This window comes from Bos taurus, chromosome 15, assembly GCF_002263795.3.
Source record: "Bos taurus isolate L1 Dominette 01449 registration number 42190680 breed Hereford chromosome 15, ARS-UCD2.0, whole genome shotgun sequence".
NCBI classification, from domain to species: Eukaryota; Metazoa; Chordata; class Mammalia; order Artiodactyla; family Bovidae; genus Bos; species Bos taurus.
In genome coordinates this window covers 10,547,198-10,556,338 of record NC_037342.1, presented here as the reverse complement: position 1 = coordinate 10,556,338, position 9,141 = coordinate 10,547,198, and the positions used below count along the sequence as shown (strand labels likewise).

At 34.6% G+C, this 9,141-nt stretch overlaps 1 pseudogene; it reads left to right on the top strand.

Moving 5' to 3' along the window:
• The first annotated feature begins 5,095 nt into the window (after positions 1-5,095).
• On the top strand, positions 5,096-6,903 carry LOC100138161 (NADH dehydrogenase [ubiquinone] flavoprotein 2, mitochondrial-like; annotated as a pseudogene).
• Positions 6,904-9,141: the final 2,238 nt, after the last annotated feature.

Genomic DNA, 9,141 nt, shown 5'->3' with positions numbered 1-9,141 from the left:
GAGTTAATATAAAGTGACTAGAGTCAAGAATAATCTTATTTGTTTGACTTTAAAATGCCTGAAAGACAAGGTTGCTTATCATGCTAAAATTAATATGAAGTAAGTCTGAAAGTAGAGACTCAAAACACTCAGCATTACTGAGAAGTATATCCCAGGGCTTATAAGCTAATTAAAATTCTGCTTAAACTTATATTTCAAATGACTATATTTAAACTAAATTCACTTGAAACAAAGAGGCATAATTCTTTGTTTAACTAAAGCTCACTGTTGCATTTTATCAAGGAAACATCCATAATGTGATGTTCTTTAGAACAAATCCCTGGGTTTTATTAAGGAACTAAAAATACCAATATATGTGACAGTGGATTTTCTAAGAGAAAGGGATTTTTTCTTTCTCCTTTACACTAATGAAAAATGAGGCATATATATTTCTTGAAGGAATCTGTGTGGAAAAAATAAACACCACTTCTAGAGCATATCTTATTTCTATAGCTGCCAAATCTTTCTATCAGCTTTCTCTCTGACAGAAATGCAGCTATTCCTAAATAAGGTTGGTTTTTAACTAAACATTCTGTCTTTGCAAGTGAAAAATGAGCCTATAGGAATATATTTATATCAACACACCAGAATTTTCTTTCTAAAATCTGTTACTAATGATTGATTGTTTGCACTAATCTTGTATACAAGGGTTAAGTAAGAGCTATTACAATATATTAGGCACAGACACTATGCTAATAATGGTTTTTGAAAGCACACAGGACATTCAAAAATGTCATAAAGAAGCTAGCAGTTCGTGCATGGATTTCCAAGTCTCAAATAGTTTTATTTTAATTAATTTAACCCTACTTAAAGATAACTACAGAATGAAGGGACATGTCCACATTTTAGGAGGTATGCAATGTATGTCATGATCTTTTCTTAATGAATCCCTTAAGAATGGACCTGTTCTAAGAAATGTAATGCCTGTTTTTTATTATAGTTTGTCCAACGTTAATGAGAAATTCTATAGGGAATATTTACCTCTTAAAATAATAATAACCTATGACAACTATATTTCTTTGTTAAACAATAAAACCTAAAAGTTTTCCAATAATCCAATTCATTACTAAAAAAAAAAAAAAAGCATCACAAAAAATATTTCTTAAGGCTTACCACTAACTTTAAAAGATTTGAAAGTTGAGTAAATATAACATGAAAGATCCCTTATGCATATGTGAGATTCTCTATACTACATATTCTTCCTTCCTGGTCTTGTGTCCTAGTTAAATACTGCTTAGAGTAGATTTGAGAAGTGATCATATCTAAGGCCCAAATTTCCTATTTCTATGGCTCAGAGACTCTTAGAAAAAATAACATTTGACCCTTTCATCTTTTTTTTTTTTTTTAATACAAATTTACCCTTCCATCTCGGAGAAGGCAATGGCACCCCACTCCAGTACTCTAGCCTGGAAAATACCATAGATGGAGGAGCCTGGTAGGCTGCATGCAGTCCATGGGGTCACCAAGAGTTGGACGGGACTGAGCGACTTCACTTTCACTTTTCACTTTCATGCATTGCAGAAGGAAATGGCAACCCACTCTAGTGCTCTTGCCTGGAGAATCCCAGGGATGGAGGAGCCTGGTGGGCTGCTGTCTCTGGGGTTGCACAGAGTCAGACACGACTGAAGTGACTTAGTAGTATAGTAGTACCCTTCCATCTTAATTCACAAGTGAATCCCAAGGAACCTAAACATCACCTCATCAAACTTCAGTAAATGTAAAGTTCAAAATATTCCTTTTTCTCCCGCCCTCCCACTCATGGAATATTTTCAGTTTTAGGCTTTATTTGTTTATTCATTTGTTCATTCATTCATTCATTTTTCCCACCAACTCAACAGGTCATCAGGAAGCTCCTCTATCCAACACAGACAACACTGGAAAGGAGAACTGCAAGGAGAAGAACCTAATGTTTTATGACCTTCCTCATCTAAACTGAACTGTCACATGCAAAGAAGAATTAAGACTAACGTACAGTATTGTAAAGTAAAAAACAAATAATAATTAAAAAAAAGAATTAATGTAAAAAATAGGAAAAATGCTAAAAAAACAAACAAACAAACAAAAAAGACTAATGTACAATTTAGAGCTAAAGTTAGCAAAAATAGTCTCTTGTTTAAAAAACAGTGAAAAAGAGGCTCTTTCAAAGGAGAGATTACTTGAGGTTTTTGTGGCCTAAAAATGTATATACTTGGAGAAGGAAATGGCAATCCACTCCAGGACTATTGCCTGGAAAATCACATGGACAGAGGAGCCTGGTAGGCTACAGCCCATGGGGTTGCAAAGAGTTGGACACGGCTGAGTGACTTCACTTTCTTTCTTCCACTTTCAATGTATATACTAAATAATTTCTCTCTGATAATGTGTTGCTTCACATGGACAATAACTTAATCTGTGTAAGCCATATATAATCTGATAATACAATTTAAATCTTCCTCACAGACATCATTTCAGCTCAATTCAGTCACTCACTTGTGTTTAACTCTTGCAACCCCATGGACTGCAGTATGCCAGGCTTTCCTGTCCATCACCAACTCCCAGAGTTTACTCAAACTCATGTCCATTGAGTCCGTGATGCCATCCAACCATCTTATCCTCTATCATCCCCTTCTCCTCCTGCTTTCAATCTTTCCCAGCATCAGGGTCTTTTCCGGTAAGTCAGTTCTTCACATCACATGGCCAAAGTATTGGAGTTTCAGCTTCAGCATCAGTCCTTCCAATGAATATTCAGGACTGATTTCCTTTAGGATTGACTGGTTTGATCTTCTTGCAGCCCAAGGGACTCTCAAGAATCTTCTCCAACACCACAGTTCAAAAGCATCAGTTCTTCGGTGCTCACCTTTCTTTATAGCCCAACTCTCACATCCATATATGACTACTGGAAAAACCATAGCTTTGGATAGAACTTTGTTGGCAAAGTGATGTCTTTGCTTTTTAGTATGCTGTCTAGGTTGGTCATAGCTTTTCTGCCAAAGATATAGCTTCACATTTTTTGCCAAATGACACTTTCCTGGTTATTATTTGTATAGAGTAGAAAACAAAATCATTGTTTATCACCTGCAGCTGAAGGAATATATTATGTTTATTATACTTAAAAGGATGCATATTTAATTAAGTATGTTAAATGCACAAAATAATAGGCAATACTATTTTATATCACAAGAATCTATGCTCATACTCCTCAGAAAAAATAATTGTCATCTAATATATCTATTTAATGTTTACATTGAAAACTTTGGTATTATATTGGGAATGCATCTTATGAATATTAAGTATATCTGTTATATATGTTATGAATTAATTTTTTAGCTACTCATCAAATGATGCCCCAGGAGTTTTCTAAATGAGAATTGGTGAGTATAGAAAGCAGATTAATTTCTCATCTGTGTTATTCTGAGTCAAATTGCATGGTATGTTCCTCTTTGTGAGTAACTAGTGTTCTCTGGATATCCTGGAAAGGACATACATTTGTTTATTATAATTCCATATGTAGAATGCTCTATCTCCAGACCTGAAATGTATAGCCTTACAAAATGATGTATTTATAATTAAGGGAATATTTTAAGGTTAAAACGTATGATTCATCACCTCACAGCAGTTTTTTTGGCCTCATCTGGAAGGTTTTTAGATGAAGTCCAGCTAATTAAGTTAAACAATCTCCACTTCTTGCCACTCCCAGAGTGGTGTGCTGACAGTTTCCTTTTATTACACTCTGAATGTTGGCATGTCTGTCATGAGACATTAAGGATTCATGGATTCACAAGAATTCCTTCAGAATCCTTTCTTTCTCCTATAATGTCTATTCTATTTGTCTCTGAGTTTCTCTACTAGTAAGATGATCACAGATGCCCTGCTGCTGCTAAGTTGCTTCAGTCATGTCCGACTCTGTGTTACTTGATAGATGGCAGCCCACCAGGCTCCTCTGTCCCTGGGATTCTCCTGGTAAGAATACTGGAGTGGGTTGCCATTTCCTTTTCCAACAGATGCCCTAGATCCCACAATAAAAAATATAGATATAGATATATGGATATATATATAGATATAGATATATTTATCTGTAACTGAAAACATTGCCAAAGGAAGATGAACTTCCAGAATTTTATGGACTTTAATATCAGAATTAAAATTAATACCAAATACCAAGTTTTCCCTAATATCCATACACATAAGGAAAAAGCTTAAGAAAAAAAACTTCCAAATACCATCCGTGTATTTAATTTGCAATAAAATAGGACACTTAAAGATAATTAGGTAAAAAATGCTCACATATAGTAACAGAACCCACATAATATGAGGAAAGTTTAATGAAATAGGATATTTAAAAGGAATACATAACAAGGTATGCTTAAAAATATTCTATAATTGTTTTTAAAATGTGGAAGGAAGATGTCAAAAACAATTCAATCACAGACACATACAAATTATTTGTAGTCCTTGCTTGATTGGAACTATTTCAGGTGTGCTGATCAATAAGTAAAAGTAAATTATGTGAATTGTCTACTTATACATACCATAGTGTTTGAATGAGTTTTGATAAAATGAAAGAGGTACATAATCATAATGGCCCCTGGCTTGTTTTTTTTTTTTTTTTTAGTATACAACTTTAGAATGAAGAGAATAATTTTCAAATTGTTGTTTTATTTGTTAACTAGCTATAACTCAAGAAGGGTAGAAAGCAGTCAGGTATTATGGTTTATATTGGAGTTTTGAAAATTAAAATTATAAGCCATTTGCCCTGTGATTATAGAGTCAGAATTTTAAAGAGCCACTTGTAGGGCCCATCTGTTACAAATATCTTTCTTTCAGACATAGAAAGGATATCAAAGAAAACAAATGAGATAATCTGTTAATATGTTTTGCCTTAAACATGTGTTAAGTACATAAAATATATTGGTAGTTAAAGAGCTATGAATTAACTATTACTAAAACCTGAATATCCTGATTTTTTATTAAGTTTTTTATTCATGATATCATGCAATGATAATTTAAAAATTAAAGTAAAAACCACTTGGGAGGTGGGAAATTTGGTCCATCATGATCTCTATGGCTTTCTGGACCCATGGACCCACCCAGCCAGCCTTACCAGTGGAGAAGACATTTGAGGAATTTGTACGAGACAGCTGTGCAGAATGAAGCTGGAGGAGCATTAATTGTGCACAGAGATACTCCTGACAATAACCTAGATATTCCATTTGATTTCACAGTGGAAAACTCTTAAGAGGACAGAGACAATTGTTAAACAAACAAACAAAAATACGACTTCTGCTTTATTGACTATGCCAAAGCCTTTGAGTTTGTGAAACACAACAAACTGTAGAAAATTCTTAAAGAAATGGGAATACCAGGTCACCTTACCTGCCTCCTGAGAAGTCTTTATAGGACTGGGCATGAAACAGCAGACTGGTTCCAAAATTGGAAAAGAAAGATATCAGGGCTGTATATTGTCACTCTACTTATTTGACTTACATACAGAGTACATCATGAGAAATGCTGGGCTGGATGAAGCACAAGCTAGAATCCAGATTGACGGGAGAAATATCAATAACTTCAAATATGCAGATGACATCACCCTTATGGCTGAATGTGAAGAAAACCGAAGAACCTCTTGATCAAAGTGAAAGAGAAGAGTGAAAAAGCTGGTTTAAAACCCAATGTTCAGAAAACAAAGATCATGGCATCTGGTCCCATCACTTCAGGGCAAATATATGGGGAAATGATGGAAACAGTGATAGACTTTCTTTTGTGGGGCTCCAAAATCACTGTGGACAGTGAATGTAGCCATGGAACAAAAAGATGCTTGCTCCTTGGAAGAAAAGTTATGACAAACCTAGACACATGTTATAAGTTAGAGACATCACTCTGTCAGCAAAGGTCTGTAAAATCAAAGCTATGGTTTTTCCAGTAGTCATGTACAGATGTGAGAGCTGGACCATACATAAGGCTGAATGCTGAACAACTGATGGTTTTGAATTGCAGTGCTGGAGAAGACTCTTGAGACTCCCTGGACAGCAAGATCAAACCAGTCAATCCTAAAGGAAATCAACTCTGAATATTCATTGGAAGGACTGGTGCTGAAGCTTCAAGATTTTGGACCTCTGATGCGAGGAACCAACACATTGAAAAAGACCCTGATGCTGAGAAAGATTGAGGAAAAGGGGGCAAAGAGGATGAGATAGTTGGATGGTGTCATCGACTCAATGAACATGAGTTTGAGCAAACTCAGGGAGATATTGAAGGTCAGAGAATCCTTGTGTGCTGCAGTTCATGGGGTCACAAAGATTCAGAAATGATTGAAGGACTGAACAACAACACCTAAAAGGGCATAAAGCAGATGCTATGCTTCTAATCCTGGATTTAGCTCAAAGAAAAAATGGATGGCTGCCCAACTCTGCTATGAACAAGGTTGAAGAAATTTTACAAGTACCTTCAATAAGAGTGTATGATGTACCAACCTTTTAGACAATATATATTGCAAAGCCACTTGGAAAATATATTTAAGTATGCACTACTATGCCTCACATGCACTGAAAGTCTGACAGCACACTGGAGGTCATTTAGACCCCCCCCCCAAAAAAAAAAAAAAAAAAACACAATTGAAATAAAGTTTGGAGAGACAAACTTTTCACTCTTATAGAAGTGGAATGTTTAGGGGCTTGTGTAAACCCACCAATGGTTCAAATAAATGACAACTACTAGGAGGATCTGACACTTAAGGATTTTGAAGAAACTATTAATGAACTCAAGGCTGGCAGAATCCCGAAACCTGGGCCAAGGAGTGACTGCATCTCATGTAAATCAGCCACAGGTCTTACCTCTTTGACTGAACCACACAAAGGACCTGGATTTCTTGTACAACCAGGCCTTTAATTTATATTTAACTGTATAATTATTTCAACTGGAGAAATAAAGTATGAATCTCCTATCAAAAAAGGAAGAAACACTTGGCAGAATATATAATTTGCAGAAAATTGAGCCACATATAGTGAGGTTCTTAGTTCAGCATGCATAAAGAACATAATATTTTTAAATATTTTCATATTCAATCTGTCATTTAGTCTATATCACCTCAACCACTGAATTTTCATAGAAAATTATTTTCTATGTATTTTAAATCTGATTTTTTAAGTCATAAGTCATTATCTCAAAATCTAAGCTTTATTCAAAAGAATTTCCAAATTTCCCAAATCCACATTTTAATATGAAGAACCAGACCTAAGATTCTTAAACTTATAACTTTACAATTTTTAGCAAAATCATATAATTTAGCAAAACTGAAAACAGGGAGAGCCTTTCCTTTGCAGCAAGGTGGAGGACACCAGGAAGTGAGCCCAGAAAGGAAGTACAAGAGAGAAAGTACAACCAGAATTAGATTTGAAGATTCTGACTCGTGCCTTGAAATAAAAAATTTAAATAGTAGATTGAGATTCAGTAAATACCTTGAACAGAGATATTTACCCTTCACGTAATTACCTTTTTGAAAATAAAAGAAATCCCTAGATTGCTTGTAGCATCAGAAATGTATAGTGATCCTCAGGAAGAATATTCAGAAATTCTTGCATATTGTGTATAAACTCACTATACTGAGAAATAAGGGGAAAGATTGAAGCATTTATCCTGTGGCTCCTATATGAGCGTTACTAATAACTATAAAATAGTAGATCAGAAGTTTCTTTTGTGAAAGATTTCATCCTTTGTTCTTTTATTTCTGCTGTCTGTATCATCCTTTACTTTTCATGACAGATAACAATCACATGTTGACATTTGAGGAGTTTTCTCAGTTTGCTTCCTGCCAACAGTTTTTAGGGTTGAAATAAGCTCTTCACTTTGTAGTCAGTATCCAAGATGACAGTATTTCTAATACAATTCTCTTGAAATATGTTGGGTGGTATGGGGAGGGAGGAGGGAGGAGGGTTCAGGATGGGGAACACATGTATACCTGTGGTGGATTCATTTTGATATTTGGCAAAACTAATACAATTATGTAAAGTTTAAAAATAAAATAAAATTTTAAAAAAAATATATGTTGGGTGTCTTCCAAATCATATGAGGTTTTACCTCATTTAACACAAAGGTTTATATATGTTTTCCATTCCCATTCCTATATAATGTAAATTGTATTAATAATGAGTAACAAAATCTCAGTTCATAAGTTTCAAGATATCAAAGACAGATGCGATTGACAGAAGAGAGGAAATATATCACTCAAAGATGGATAAAATGATATTTAGGTCCTTCTTTCTCACTTTGGGAAAAGGCTAGTATGCTTTCAGTTGTACAAGGTGATGTTTGCTTCAGGTAATGTGAAAATATGGTTTTCTATTTTCCTTCTTTGGAATTTAAATATGGTTACAGAAATTATGTATGGATTTCAGATTTACAAGAGTGGGTGATGGTGATGATGTTGTAATATTCCTTAGCTAAACTGAAACTACGTGTTCCAGAATTTCTTGGTAATGCTCAGACTGGGTTGGCCACAAATAAAATAACATCTCATGTGTTCTCAATTACCTTCGAAATGAACTCTGAATGATAAACCAAAAAGCCTCATCTCTCATCAATACCCTCCAGCTGTGTAAATTCAGACTCACCCAAACTACTTCCCTTTTTTGAGAGCCACCATGTTTGTTAAGGCACCTTGTCTTTACACGTGTTTTTCCTCTACCTGAAATCATCTTGATTGGCCTTTTCTTAGCTAATGCTTTGTGATATTTTAAGAATAATGTCATGAAACTTAAGTATGTGAGTTACACTCTTCTCTTTGTTTCCACATTGTTTCATATACCCTAACAAAGAATATATTTCTTGCATCTCACTTCTTTGTCTTCTTTTTTATATTCTGATTGCTAAATGAAGGAGTAGATGGAATAATTTATATGGAATTGGTTATAAATATGAAATACTAATTAACAGGACAGCCTTGGCAACTTGGAACTTTTATGGTCAGAGACTGCTGCCTTCCTTAAAAAAGAAATTTTGCTGCCTTTCTAAACAAATATATTTTTGTGTGGATTCTCCCCAATGCTTAAAACATTGAAGACATTCAGAAAATATAAAAAAGCAGAAAACAGTTTTAATACCAACAACAAAAATGGACAGCTAGACAAT